Consider the following 16,682-nt stretch of genomic DNA (forward strand, 5'->3'; position numbering starts at 1 on the left):
TTCCCTTCATGTCAACTTGTAAGTTAATTTTACTTGTTATCCTCTTAGTGTTAAAAAGGGTAAAAAAATAGAAAGCTGCAGGACTATCAAGGTGAGTTTCTTGCCCATTCAGTAGTCAAATGAGAGTGAAACATATATGCATAAAAAAATTTGACAATTAATTGAGTTTGTTTAAACAAATTTCTCCATAAACATAAGAAAGAAAAAGTTTTCTCATGAACTAAAATCAACTCACATTAGCAATCTCCTCAATTTCTCTAAAAAATAATTTATAATTAATGCATAAACTAATTTTATTAAACGTAGATATCTATTTTATATTTCCTTCTCCTTGAATGTTTGGAGAAAACATTAACTAGACCAATCTTCTAACCACTTATTTTATACTTTGCAACACAATTTAATAAATAGAAGTTAACTTGTGTCTACAATCTCAATGTGAATTCATAAGACACTAGTGGAAAAAGAGGAATCTATGACGACTTATTATGACAGGTATAAGCCACCTATCATAATAAGTTGACCGGTGACATTTTTGTAATAAAAGTAACAATGACTAGTAAAAAGGAATCTATCATAATAAGTGAAAAGGAAAAATTTATTATGACAGGTGCAGAGGACCTATCATAATAGATGGACACGATGGCAAAATTGAAATTATGTTAAAAATATATTATGACAGATTTACAGAAACCTGTCATAATATCTTCAAATCCCTAATTTTTTTCCTTCCCTCTTTTCTTTCTCTCTTTCTCGTCTCCATTTTCTCCAACATTCAGAACCCTAGTTTCTTTCTAGATTCAGTCTCGCGCACCGTTCTCACACCATTCGCTCATCGTCCGCTCGCCCTCCGCTGGCCTCTGCTCGCCGTCTGTCGCCCTCCGCTCGTCGTCTGCTCGCCCTCTGCTCATCGTCTGCGCGCCATCCGCACTGTCCGCACGCCGTCCGCACTGTCCGCGCGCCGTCCGCACTGTCCGTGCACCGTCCGCGAGCTGTCTGCACACCGTCCTCACGCCCTCCGCTTATCGTTCGCGCGCCGTCCGCACTGTCCGTGCGTCGTCCGTTCATCCTTCGCGCACTGTCCGCGAGCTGTCTGCACGTCTTCTGCACACTGTCCGCGAGCTGTCCGCGCACCGTATACGAGCTATTTGCGCGTCCTCTACGCACCTCACGCCGTTCACTCTCCTTATGTTGCTCTTTTTCACAAAACCAAATTAAAAAGGATTCCAAGTAACTGATATAATTTTTTGTCTTTATCTCAGAACTGTTCCTTCTATTGTGTTTTGGGTTTTGCTGGATCGGTAAATTCAAGTTGGTACTGCAACTATATATTTCCCTGCACAATAAATGACACATACATCTCCTTTTAAAAATATTATACTTATTGTATGTTGATATTCCTATGGCATTTGCAACTCCTGAATTTTTCAGAAATTTTCGTGTAGCAATGGAAGATTACCATAGATTGTTATGGTTGGTTTGTAATATTGTTCCTAATTTGCATGAGTATCCTTTCTTCTTGTATTAGAATATGTTTTCCACTCTATTCTTGCATTCTAATAATACCATATTTGCAGGAATTACAACCTTTGAGATGGATTTCGGACACTGGGTGAACGAGCATAATAGGCAACATTAGTATGGAAAGGAAAATGGTAAAATAGAAAAATCATTAAAAAAAATCTGACTTACTATGACGTAGTTTGCACTGCCTATCATTGTAAGTCTGACTTACTATGACAGGTTTCTGCAGTGTCATAAAAAGCGCACATTTTCTATGACTCCTGAAACTATGACACCATAATACCTGTCATAGTAAGCTCATTTTACCTGTCATTATAAGCCCATTTTCTAGTAATGAAAAGCAGACCAACCGCTAATAACTTCAATGTGTGCAGTGGCACAACACGATCATCATGATCAACTGTCAACAACATGGTTGATGGATACTGAATAGACTGATCAATATGTTGTTCCCATGGTCTCCTGACATTATGGAGTGGAGAGTATCTACAATAGTGGATAATAGAAACAATCATTTTCAATACACAAGTTACATATCCAAACATTAGCAAATCACATGAGTTCATTAAGCAATCTATTTTACCACATTTTTTAATTCTATCCCATTTTACATAAAATAATATGTAGTATTTACCTTCTCTTCAAGGGTATAAAATACATATAAGAATTGAAAATCCTCAACTTCAACAAACTAGGAAGAAAATATATATATATATATATATATATATATATATATATATATATATATATATATATATATATATATATGTGTGTGTGTATGTATGATGCTTGAAATATTGGGAGTTAAAAACACACCAACAAAGAAAATAGGAATCCCCCAACAGAACTATTAATAATAAGAGAACTGTGGCAAAATGCATAGGTTTATGCTCTGTACCTATCAAGACAACTTCAACTTTAGGACCTATATCAGAAACATTTTTTGATGAAGCTGGCTGAGAAAATTGCTGTAATTCTGAACTATGTTCTGTCACGGAATACCAGAGACCTTGACAAAGCTGCAGGGTTGGCTTGCAACAATGGGGATGCTTCAACCACCACATGGTTCTTCTTATCATCACTACCTCCCTTTGATGCAAATGCCTTGAAAAGACCTCCTCCATTGAGAGAGTTCCCCTTCTCATTCTTGATCCCAAGTGTGGACCATATAGAGCTCTTTGCAGCTTTTGTAGGGTCATCAATTCTCAGCGTCTTGGGGATCAACACAGTATTGCTGACAACTAGGAATGTACTAAACTCATAACAGGACAGGATGATTATCCAAAAACTAAGGAAATTATTATGTGCACCTTGGCTTGTTGTTCGCTTGTCAACAACTGAATTGGATTTATGAATGGAATAAAATATGCAGTATTTACAGACAAAAGTATTCGGTTATTGGGGAAAAATCAATATACTTTTAATGTCGAATCGGGATCAACTAGGACAGAAATAAAGCATTGGGTCGAACTCTTCTTTGATGTCAAAGTAATAGCTATGAATAGTCATCGACTCCCGGTAAATGGTAGAAGAGTATGACCTATTATGGGACATACAATGCATTACAGACGTATGATCATTACGCTTCAACCGGGTTATTCTATGCCACCTCTTAGAAAGAAAAGAACTTAAATCAAAATACTTAATAGCATGGTGATACATTTATACAAAACTTCTACCCCAAGCACACGCAATGGAACCGTAGACAGTCAAGTAAAATCCAATCCACGAAATCATTTGATCTATGGACAACATCGTTGTGGTAAAGGTCGTAATTCCAGAGGAATAATTACCGCAGGGCATAGAGGGGGAGGTCATAAGCGTCTATACCGTCAAATTGATTTTCGACGGAATGAAAAAAACATATATGGTAGAATCGTAACCATAGAATATGACCCTAATCGAAATGCATCCATTTGTCTCATACACTATGGGGATGGTGAGAAAAAATATATTTTACACCCTAGAGGGGCTATAATTGGAGATACCATTGTTTCTGGTACAAAAGTTCCTATCAAAATGGGAAATACCCTACCTTTGAGTGCGGTTTGAACTATTGATTTACGTAATTGGAAGTAACCAACTAGGTTTACGGCGAAACCTAGAAATCGATCACTGATCCAATTGGAGTACCTCTACAGGATAGACCTCAATAGAAAACTGAAGAGTAACGGCAGCAAGTGATTGAGTTCAGTAGTTCCTCATATAAAATTATTGACTCTAGAGATATAGTAATATGGAGAAGACAAAATTGTTTCAAGCACCAACAGAACCGGAAGCACCCTTTGTTTCAAATAGGGGAGGGTGGGTTATTCACATTTCATTTGATGGTCAAAGGCGAATTGAAAGCTAAGTTGTGATAATTCTAAGGATTCCTCCTGGGAAAAAGAGAGATGTCTCCTACGTTACCCGTACCATGTGGAAGTAGCGACGTAATTTCATAGAGTCATTCAGTCTGAATGCTACATGAAGAACATAAGCCAGATGAAGGAACGGGAAGACCTAGGATGTAGAAGATCATAACATGAGCGGCAGATTTGGATTCCTATATACCCACTTGTGTGGTACTTCATTGTGCGATATATATATATATATATATATATATATATATATATATATATATATATATATATATATAAATATATATATATATATATATATATATATAAGATCCATTTATATAGATATCATCATCTACATCCAGAAAGCCGTATGCTTTGTAAGAAGCTTGTACAGTTTGGGAAGAGGTTTTGATTGATCAAAAAGAAGAATCTACTTCAACCGATATGCCCTTAGGCACGACCATACATAACATAGAAATCACACTCGGAAAGGGTGGACAATTAGCTAGAGCAGGTGTTGTAGCGAAACTAATTGCAAAAGAGGGGAAATCGGCCACATTAAAATTACCTTCTGGGGAGGTCCGTTTGATATCCAAAAACTGCTCGGTAACAGTTGGACAAGTGGGAAATGTTGGGGTAAACCAGAAAAATTTAGGTAGAGCCAGATCTAAATGTTGGCTAGGTAAACGTCCTATAGTAAGAGGAGTAGTTATGAACCCTGTAGACCATCCGCATGGGGGTGGTGAAGGGAGGGCCCCCATTGGTAGAAAAAAAACCGCAACTCCTTGGGGTTTTCCTGCACTTGGAAGAAGAAGTAGAAAAAGGAAGAAATATAGTGATAATTTGATTCTTCGTCGTCGTACTAAATAATAGAGAAAATAGAAATTGTTTCTTCGTCTTTACAAGAAAAAGGAGTAATTAACTGTGACGCGTTCACTAAAAAAAAATCCTTTTGTAGCGAATCATTTATTAAGAAAAATAAAGAAGCTTAACATAAAAGCGGAAAAAGATATAATATTAACTTGGTCCAGAGCATCTACCATTATACCCACAATGATTGGCTATACCATTGTTATCCATAATGGAAAAGAACATTTACCTATTTATATAAAAGATCGTATGGTAGGCCATAAATTAGGAGAATTTTCACCTACTCTAAACTTGCGAGGACATGCTGTAAGACCCGTGAAAATTAAATAATTAAATTAATTAATTAATAAATGCGAGTAGAAAGAACATTTATGGTATTTAATTCTGATTTGTATATTGTGGAAAAGTACTAGTTCAAGTGGTTGAGAGTACTTTAATTGTGTGAGAGAACTTGAGTTCAAATCTTATGTATGCTATTTATGTATTAATTAATTATTATTGTTTTAATAATATGTGTAATTATGTTGTGGAATAATATAATATGTGAATTATATTAGTTAGCAAGAAACATGGCTTAATGGTTGGTGAACTGCCGCCTAGCTAGGCAAATTAGGGTTCATGTGACCAAGTCTGCCTTGCCCAAACCCAAAGTTGACTGGTTGACACTCTTTAGACTGTCCATTGAGAAATCGACATGTGGCAGTGTGCTTTCTCTTTCCAGAATTAGGGTTTTTTTCCATGAGTTCTTCCATGGTTGACGTCTGTCCTGACGGTGACGGTGGCGTGGCTGTGACGGCGTCGGGCATGGCTCAGCGGCGACAATGGTGACCCGACGGGAAGAGTGGAGACGCAGCGGCGTTGCGTGGCTGTCGCGGGGAGCGAGTGGTGCTATTATGGTGAGGGCTGCGGGATGGTGGATGAAGAAGGCGGCGTGAGTGCGACATGGTGGCTGCCGTGGAAGTGGTACACGTCGACGACGACGCAGGAGCGAACGGTTTCGATGCAGCGACTGGCGGCGAGAACGACTCGAACAGGCGTAGGCCGTGTGCGTCGCGAGTAGTTTCACGAGATGAGATCGACTTTCATCGCGGTTTCCGGCAGCGAGATGATGGAGGAAAAAGGTGCAGCGACCATGGATTCTGGCGTGATGGTGGCATCGAGATTGGCAAGTGCAATCACGGCGTGGTGGTGGCTGCGGGTTGCGCGAGGAAGAAGGAGCAATCACGGACTCCGATTGTAGCAGCGGGGGCTGTGTTTTCCGGCGATGGGACGACGGGGTGGTTGCGTCCGGCGAGCTGCAGCGGCGGTCGGACGTGGACGTGGCGGCCATGGAAGGTGACGGCTGCAGAAATGGGTTGGTGCTGAAGAGAGAGAGAGGGAGATTAGGGTTAGGGTTTTGGTTGTGTGAAGGACAGAGAGAGTGATGAGGTGACATGTTTTAATTGGTGATTTGAGTTAGTGGAGGATTGATGATGTGGCAAACGGTGAATGGTTATTTTAGTGAGTGGGTGATTGAGGACGTGGCAAGCTTTAATTGGTTAATGTAGTAAATGGAGGATTGCCACGTGACGAAATCTGGTGGACTAAATTTTAAGTGATATTAGGAGTGCAGTTTAGTAAAAAGGAGGGGTACAAAGCAGAAATTTAAAGTTAATTTACAGAAGAGGGTGTAAACCTGAAAAGAGGGAGTGTAGTTAGCTCCAGAAATGTTTTTTTTAGAAATAGATATTCCAATTGGAAAAAGGGGGTGTAAACATGAGAATTGGGGGTACATTTAGTACCTGAACTATTTCTCTCCAAAATTCCTATTTTGACTTATGAATTAAAATATTCATTATTTACACTCTTAAGGATCTAAATTAAATTACAGTTGTATTATTAAACTCAATAATATCCAATAATATAGTATGCAACTAAATACAATTTTTTTAAGCGCAAAAATAATATTTAATTCCCAAAATTTAAGTATTTTATGTGAGCCAAGGTTCGACTCATCATAACTTCCAAGCGGTTTGGAGGCGAGCAGCGCTTGGCGGTATGTGTCCCCCGCCAGGTGATTTTACTGCAGTAGTATTGGTGTGATGGTGTGTTATATATAACTGTGCTATATTTATATATATGTGTAATATGTTAACTCACTCTATCTGCTTGTGTTTGGCGATGATCGTGTACGCGGTACACGGGAGCGGATGTTATTGCAGGTGGATCTGGTGAGGCCTAGAGACGAAGCGGGACTAGTTTTGGGAGAAGATTTTATCAGAACTTTATGAAGTTTTTTTATGCTTTCAAATAAATTGTAATTATGAATATTCTAGACTTTTAGATAATTACAATCTTATTTATACTTATGAATTTTGGTTTATTATGAAAGTAATAATAGTTTTTTTTTAATTTTCCTGCGTTTTGGGAATATCAGTTATAAGAAATGAAGTTTTATTATTTACTTCTCTATTTTATTATTTAAATTCGTAATACCGGTTGGGATGTTACACATGCGAAAAATGATATAATAGATCTCTTCGTTAACATTAATTTGAACATCCATTTTTAAATAGTAATGTATAAAGAAATATTACAAAATTGAATTCTTAGTAAAATGAAGTTCAACTCATTTCTTTTAGAATTCATTAATGAATTCAATAATTAATAATAATAATAAAATTCTTTTTTAATGAAGAATTCAATCAATTCAAACTAGATTTAAAGGAACTTTTTCTCTTAGGATTGTGAATGACTAAAACAAAGTGAAGCAGCATACTATGTTTAGGACATCTTTTATGGTCATCATTCCTATCTAATGAAACCTATAAAACTTCACTAAGAAGACTGACAGAATTACCTGCTCACTTAAAATTAAAAGTTGCTTTATAAGGAAGAGTTGTCCATTTGTGATGATCTTTTTGCTATTAATTTGCTTGCTTTTTGTGGCAGACAGAGGAAGCATAACAGAGAAGGTTTAGACTAATCACATTGTCAAATTTAAATACTTAGTAATCTTCTTGCTAGTAACAAAAAGTCACTGATATACTATAGAGAGCAAATTTTCTGCCAATTTAATATCCATCATGTATACTATCACAAGAAGTAACTCATCCACAACAAATAGCTTAGCAGGAGTATTACCAGTGTTAATACATGGCTACATAAGCGGTATTCCCAAGTACAACAAACATGAACATCAAAGGATTGAGTCCCTGCAAATAATATGAAAATTTATATTAAGTTAATATATTACATGAACACAACATCTTATTCTAAGAATTTATTATCCCTTTCTTCTTCCTATCAAAATTTCTCCCACTTTCTACCACTGCCCCTGTGGACATACATAAAATAAACCATACATTAATTAACATTATTTTTCGTAGAAGAATAAAAAGGCAATCAAATTGAAACATCCACCCTATTGTAAGACTTCCTGTGGCTATTAGGTTCCTTTTTCTTGGAATATTGATAATAGTTCCTATTCCAAAAAATTAACACCCAGACAGGTAAAAGAAATTATTAATATACTTTTTTATTGCTAAAAGAATCACCTTAGCTCCAAGATAACAAGTAAGAAGTAACATATAATCATCCATTAGGATTTTTTTTTCAATGGAATTTCAACCAATATTAAAAAGTGGATTCAAAAGTTTTTTTTTTTTCATTCTGAAAATGTTTATGTAACACAAATGGGGTTGCTTTTACTACCTGAGTTGTTTCTCAGTGGTGTGAACAAAGTAACCATCTTGAAGGAGGTTCTTGATAATCCATGAACCAATAAAGCTTGTTCCTCTTGTTACACAAACTCTTCCTTTGCTTTATTCCATTTTCTTATGCTTTTTCTCTTCCTCTAATTACTATTTAATGTGCCATTAATGCATAAGCAATAACAATGTTTGATAACTACACTCTTAGTCTCCACCACACAGAATTTGAGAAATAAACAAAAGGTTGTCTACATCTAAATCTTGAACCTCTTAAGAAGCCTGTAACATATTTGCATCAGAAGCCTTCTAAAAGAATTTATAAAAGCAACAAAAGCACTGAAAACTTGATAAAAAACAACATAATAATTATTAAAGACAAAATATTGAAGAGAAAAACCTGTAACAGTGAAGCCCCCCATCTATATGCTCCTAGATTGATGCAGTCTTTTTGCCAAACCAAGCAGCCCCAAAGCAAGTCCATATTGTGCAGGCACACACTGTGGTGAAATCTCCAAAGCTTGTCAAAATTGTTCAACTACCTTCACGTAGAAAGACTCAAAGTTTAACATATCATCAAAAACAGAAACAGTTGAGTAGTAATAGAACAACTTCATCAAACATTTGTTAGATACAATACACTTTAACATTTTTCAAGTATGGATTTAGAGACAGAGTATTCTATCTTGTCTTCTGCATTTCCTAGGTGCTATAATTTGATAAATTATAAAACTAAACATAAGTCCAACCATAACCACCAGAAAAAAAATGTATAGTAAGGAAATAGAAATCTACCAAATTCAAAGTCCAACCAGATAATGCTAACTAAAGGCACTAAAATCCATCTATTACTTTGTATCAAAGGAAAAAATTTCACAAATGAGGAACTTTTGTTACAATGTTTATATATACTGCAAAATATCAATCTAGAGATAGTTGTAGTTGTCTAACAAATAACAGTTATAAACGATTTTAACAGAAAAAATTGACAAGTAAAAAGTACGTTTAACTATTTATAAATGAATTTGTAATTCTTCATGAAGATAAGTTCACCCTTGAGCAATGAATGATCATAGCAAGAATAATCTATAATCATATTTCTTAAAGTCTAACATGAATTTATAATTCTTCATGAAGATAAGTTCATCCTTGAGCTGCTCCAAGTGCTACTTCAGCATATCACCACATTCAATCACTCTATTACTAACAAATTTCAACTTGTATAAATGACAAATTTCAAGATTTTTTTCACAACAAATCTTGCAAATAAATCATAAATTTTTAGTAGTGTACAGAAGAGAGGAGAAAAAACCTTTACAAAAGTTACAACCAAAACAATTAAATTTAAAATAATATAAAAAAATTTTGATGGTTAAAAAAATTAACAGAAAACAAAAATGTTTTTAGCGGTTTTTTTTCACTGTTACAAAATAACCGTAAATAAAAAATGTTTTTATTGTAGTGACTTTAGGATAATTTTATATAACAAAATTCACGTGAATTAATTGTGGAAGACTTTTTTTAAAGAAAATAATCTACATGTATTTTTTTAATAAATATCTTTTAAGGAATATTACATATATTTTTGTAGAAATAAATTGGCAAAAAATAGTATAAGTAATAATTGTATACATTTTATGGAGTTTGAACATGGAGTTTGAAAGAAACCTAGACTATTTTCTAGAGTTTTAAAACTAAATCTTTGTAATTTAGCAAAGATTTTAAAAATTTATACTACTTTTTAGAGGTTTAATACTAAACCTTTGTAATTTAAGGGAGGTTTTAAAAACCTAAATTATTTTTTAGAGGTTTAAAGTTAAACCTTTGTAATTTAACGGGGGTTTTGAAAACCTACACTATTTTATACAGGTTTAACACTAAACCTTTGTAATTTAAGGGAGGTTTTAAAAACTTAAACTATTTTTTAGAGGTTTAAAATTAAACCTTTGTAATTTAACGGAGGTTTTGAAAACCTACACTATTTTATAGAGGTTTAACACTAAACCTCTGGAATTTAACGGAGATTTTAAAAACCTCAGTTAAGTTAATCCATTACTAAGGTTAGATTAACCTTCACTAAATAACCCCCGTTAAATGCAATGTTTTTCTGTAGTGGGATTTCATCCTATATTAGTTGTTTTGATAAATTTTCTGTTTTACAAGTTCATTAGCATAATATTAAACATGTTTAGATTATAGGATCATGCATTCATGCATTGCTTTAGGTCTAATCTCATATCTACATAAAATTAGTTTAAGCCATTTTGTCGTAAAAAATCTGGTGTAGTTTAGCTTGTAGTCTAGTTTGGTTTGACACATGATTTTGTGATTTTGGAGTTCTTAGATTAGTTTAATCATTCAATGAGCATAGTTATACATATAGAAGTTTGTTTAAGACATTTGCACTACATAAATAACATCTTAGCTCATTCAAGCATTTTATCAAACATTTGGTGAAAACTAGGTTTTCATTGAACACTTTTCAGCTTGTAACTAGATGTTGTTTTAGGTAGAGTTAGGCCATGGAACACATTCCATTCATTTGCATAGTCATCGAGCATCTTCTTCTTAAAAACTTGTCATGAAAACTACATTATTAGTGCCTTTCTGTTTCAGCGCTTTTGGTCTGTTTTCTTGATATCATTACACAGTTTGATATCAAATGGAGATATATTAAGGAATTAAGAATTAAGGAGAGTGCTGGTATGCACTTGTATTCAAGAAACTAAATTTAATAAAGCTAGATCTTAAAAAATTTGGCATGATAACTATATAGAGTGGATACATAATGAAATCGAGAAAGGGGCAGGGAGGATACTGTATATGTGACATAGAAATACATTTGTGTGTGAGTGACATTTAAAGAGCAAGGGTTATATGATTTTAATGGATAGATATAAAGAAAAACATGTCCCAATAGTAATGGTGAATGTATATTCACCATGTGAATTAAAGAATAAATGGACACTTTGAGAGGAGTTATTCAATATCATAAAAAATTAAGGGTAAGACATGGTGCATGGTGGGGGACTTTAATGGAGTTAATAAAGAATGAGAGGAAAGGTTTGAACATAGGAAGGACTAGTAAAAGAGAGATCGTAGGTTTCAATGACTTTATTAAAAAAATGAAATGGTTGAACTCCCATATGTAGGATGAAAGTACACATGGTATAGATCCAATGGAAATGCAAAAAGTAAAATAGATAGAATCAGTCACTTTTGAGTGGTTGGACGAATGGCCTGAGTATAAACAATACATACTTGATAGAAAAATCTCATATCATTGTTCCATTATACCAAAGAATACACAAGTAGATTGGGGTCCAAAACCATTTAAATGTTTAGAAGTGTCACACATTAATATGACATTTAGAGATTTAATGAAATGGAAATGAGAAGAATATAAAACACAAGGCAATGGAATGTTGGTAATAAAAGAAAAATTCAAAACGAAGAAATACGAATTAAAGGTTTGGAACATGGGAAGTTTTTAGGAGTAGATAATAATATAACACATGCATTTTCTATTTTCTAAAATACTGAATTGTAATACTACTAAAGTTTTGTTTTGGTAATCAGGGATGATAGTGGGGGATAATCCAAAAAAATAAGTCTTTTGACAACCTAGGATCAATAGAATCCAAAAGAAGTTGTCCAAGTGAAAAGGGAGGAACTTATTGCAAGATAGATATGTCTTATAAAATATGTTAGCACAATCCTACCCCTTTACTAATTTTCCTTTTTTAAAGCCTAAAAAGATGTGTGTAAGATTATTAGAAAATTACAAAGAAACTTTTTATGGCGATGGGAAAATGAAAATAGGAAAATAGCTTAGATTAGATGGGAGGAATTGTGAAAATCAAAAATGGAAAAAGGAATCGGTATAAAAGACATTGAGTTGTTCAATAAAGCTTTATTAGCCAAATGAAAATAAAAACTAGGTAAGAAATAACAAGGTCTTTGGGAAAGATATTTTGGAATCAAAATATGGATCTTTGAGAGACCTCATTGGGAAAAAGTAATCAATATATGTCTACATGGTAGAAAGACTTAAGGGAGGTATGCAGGGAGGGGAGAAAAAGGGATGAGTTTGACCAAAATATAGAATGGAAAGTAGGATCAAGTTCCATCATAAAATTATGGGAAGATAGTTGGCTTGGACTAGATCCTTTAAAGCTTAGGTTCCCTAGGTTATATTGAAATTCCATACTTGATATTGTGATAAGGAAGTTTGAGAAATTAGAAAATAATAAGTAGAAATGTAGAGTAAAATTAAGAAGGGAATGGTTTGTGTAACATCCCAACTAGGTGTCATGCGCTTTAAACCACATTGCCTAACCGTCAGGCGCCTCGCGTCTCGCAGAACCCTTGGGCACTAGCCATCGTCCGAAGGGTTGAACTTCGCCGCCAGGCACCACACCAGTACAACGAATTGTACTGCTTTCTGCTGCACTCCATCCAATCTTAAACCTCAATCACGTGATTTCTCACCTCTAGCATCAATTCTCTTAATGCTTATCTTATTGTCATTAATCTTACGCCTATAAGGTTCCCAATCTCATCATACCACTAAGTTGATCTTTTTAACTTAAAAAAAAACTCACCAACTTATTAACACATGCAACTACTGCTAATTCATGACTAAGACTCACAATTTCATGACAGTATCATAATAAATCCATTCATGACCCCATCACAATTTTCCATCATGTCTTATCCTTTAAGTTGCCATATGTCCCCTATACACCAATATCTCAAGTTACTTTAAGTCAACCTTCCAATGACTAAGCCTGTGATAACCCATACCAAATCCTCCAATGATTTATACTTCAGCCGTCATACCATTGAAATTACAGATTTCCAATCAGTCTTTAGTTCTCACCCCATTTCATTAATCAAGTTTCCCTTTCCACTCTCAAGGTCCCTCAATTCAATCATTTTCACTAGATTTTTTTTCAATACCATTTAATGCTACAAATTACCACAACATCCAAACCGTACCCAGTGTGCCTAAAATTTTTTGCAGCACAGCGAAACAAATACTAATGGGTACTATAGTTTTGTATTGTATTTTTACAATTTGTTCCTAGTTTGCTATAGGTGTAGGGGTCTACTTTTAAACATGTGTGTGAGACCCTTGTGATCGCCAAATACATGTTTGAGTGAATTTAGTTTCATGAATGCACAATAGCAATTAGAACAACTTTTTAAATTATATATGGTATATTGGAAATCGATAGAAATTAAATTAAACCTCTTTTTGTTTCTTTTATAAGGCACAATATTAAATGTTAATAAATCATAAAATATAAAATAAAATATAGTAAAGAATAAAAAAATCTATTAAGATATTTTTTTTTTATTGTCTTCTAAGTTTTTTAAATATGGTATTGATCTCTCTCTCATTTGTTTTCTTTTATTTGTAAAAAGAAAAACTTATTATTTTTGCTCTTATTTCTCCTATATTCTCTTCCATTATTCAACAATATTTTTTTTATCTCACTTAATAGTGAAATATTAGTTTAATTATTATCATTATTTTTTATCTCACAAGTCTATTCAATTTTTTATGAATATAGAAGAAAAAGTATTGTAGTATGTTTTTTTCATAACCGATTTTATCAACCATGTCAATCTTTGCCGAAAAGAGTAAAATCAATTAATTTTTTCTTAATTGATCGTTTAACTCGTCTTATTTTAAGTCTACATGTTTCTTCCTTTCCAAAATAAAAATCATCTTCTGTCATGGAAGACATTTTTTTTGTCGACAATATGGTTATTTACATTAAAATAGAAATACCTACAAATTTTTGTTATGATTCAATTATTAGTGGTGGTCAAGAATTTCAAGGACAAAATGACAATCATTTATATATTGTGATTTATTTAATAGTTACCGTTATATTAATGATATATTCAAATTTATTAAATGACAATCATTTATACACTGTGATTTCTTTAATAGTTACCTTTATACTAAATGATATATTCTAATTTATTGCATTAGTGACAGTAATTAAGTATACAAATTTTGAATGAATTATTTTGGCTCCCCCAACAATATTGGTCAAGATCTGCCACTGAATATATTATTTACCAACCCAAAACACATGTCTAGAAATAATAATTGATCGTCATAAAAGACCACTTCATAATCTTGTTGAGCAGCAAAGAAGTTTCTAAATTCAAAAACATGAAACACTTTTCATTTAAAAAAAAATTCTAGAAGACAAATTTAATTTTACTTGACCATCCATCAATTTCTGATATGAAGATTTTTTTTTATCAACACATAGATGATCATAAGCATGATATCAAACAATTCATTTTAATTTCATGTTATAAACAATATTTTTAAATTCATAAATCTGATAAAAATATTTATTATCAGTCATTTTTTTCATATAAATATCAAGATAATTTTTTTTCCTTGCAAATGCATAATTTCATAACTCGATAATAGTTTTAGTATGACAAACATTTTATAATTGTTTTCATACAAAACACTTAAAATATATTCATAATCTAGAACATCTCTATCAAATGTAAGAGTATAAGATATTAAATCATAAATTAGTATAATAGGAAAAGCATTAGCTTTAGACATCACAACAAATTATTCAATGAACCAAAATTTTATTTATCCATAATTTCATTTATTGTTACCAATAGAAATAGAAACAATTATACACATAAATTTTTAGATTTAGTTGAGTCTGATTTAATTATAACCATAACAAACACATTAGTTCATAAAAAGTGTTTTCAATCATCTCCTCTATATTGTCTTTCATGTTAGGAATGAATAAGAATTTTCTCTCTAAGAATGTTAGAAAATGATTAAACAAATAATACTATTAATGATTAAAATATGAAATAATATAATAATAATTATTAGAGCAATAATAACACACACACACACGCGCGCACACACACACACATACACACACACACACACACACACATAAATAGTCTGTCTGGGTTGAAGCACATATAATGTCATCCTTAAATGCGTTCCTCTCCCAAGATACAACAAACCCGTCAGATTGATCGAGTGCAGCAAAGGATCTTCAAACATTACGAACATCGATGTCTTAAAGATAATATAGAGAAGAAAAGAATAACATTTTTAAGAGAAGTCTACTGTTTGTTGTTGTGTCTTTCCCTATACACCTATGGGATATTTATCAGTAGAAAAAACATACAAAGGAGTAAATTGTATTAAGAAATATAGTAGTTAATCATAAATGATATTAACCCATAAAATTAAAAGTTTATGAAAGTAGAATTTTTATTTTTATTATTTATTTTTTAAATTATATTAAAATATTTCCAAAAGGAAGGGTGTATGGATTTTAATTATGAACATAGGAATTAAATTATATTTAGACAAGAAAAAATAGATTTAGAAGAAATATTTACTTTCCCATAATTAAATATTTGGATCCCGATGAAATATAAAGTTTGATTCTTTACCCAATTTTAATGCATTCATACAGTCACTTAGAAAATAAAACAATAACCACATATTAAAGACTAAGTAGGGAACAAAAATTCTTATTGGTAGTAGTACTTTGCCTGATAACAACCAGAAATTCTTGGGTCTCAAATCTAAGAAGATTGGTTGTGCGATGGATTTCTGCACATGGGAAGATAACTTCAATAGTTTGTAATTGGGTTAAAACACCCAAATAAATAAATAAATAAATAAATATATATATATATATATATATATATATATATTATATATATATATATAATTCTAAAAAACCACCTTGGACGTCAATATTTTTTTCTTTCTGTATATATGTTACTATGCCACCTGGTTCAAATGTTTCCACCTCAACTTTAATTGTAATTCTTACACTATTTCCGACACCCATCAAATATCCTTAAGTTTGACTCTAGTATGCCAAGTAGATTCATTTACACAATAAATAACATGAATCAATATTCCTCTATCCATAATTTACAAGAAGAAACAAAATCTTTTAATGATAACAAAGGTTTCTCAATAAAAAAAATATTCTCAACAGAAAAGTAACCGTATCAAAAAATTATTAAAAAATATTTTTAACGATAAATGACAACTAGAAAACATATATCAATAATTATCATAAATATTAAATATCGACAAATATATAAGTTAATAATTATGCAATTGCGCTTCTTTTAAAAAGACAAATATTAAATACGTGTAGTCTCCTTCAAAGATTAAGATGTTTATGTCTGTAACGTTTGAATTAATATAAGCCAC

The 16,682-nt window shown here is 32.7% G+C and overlaps 1 long non-coding RNA gene and 1 pseudogene across 1 annotated transcript; both read right to left on the minus strand.

Moving 5' to 3' along the window:
- The window catches only part of LOC146884131 (uncharacterized), an 85,319-nt pseudogene that overhangs the window by 57,149 nt on the left and 11,488 nt on the right, over positions 1 to 16,682 (minus strand).
- On the minus strand, positions 1,950 to 9,637 carry LOC146884133 (uncharacterized). Its single transcript, XR_014983943.1, has 3 exons — positions 8,826 to 9,637; positions 7,860 to 7,930; positions 1,950 to 2,010 (listed from the first exon to the last, which is right to left on the minus strand). It is a non-coding gene; the product is annotated as an uncharacterized LOC146884133 (long non-coding RNA).

This window comes from Vigna unguiculata, chromosome 8 (genome assembly GCF_037176805.1).
Source record: "Vigna unguiculata cultivar grain cowpea cultivar isolate G323 ecotype 2 chromosome 8, ASM3717680v1, whole genome shotgun sequence".
Taxonomy (NCBI): Eukaryota; Viridiplantae; Streptophyta; class Magnoliopsida; order Fabales; family Fabaceae; genus Vigna; species Vigna unguiculata.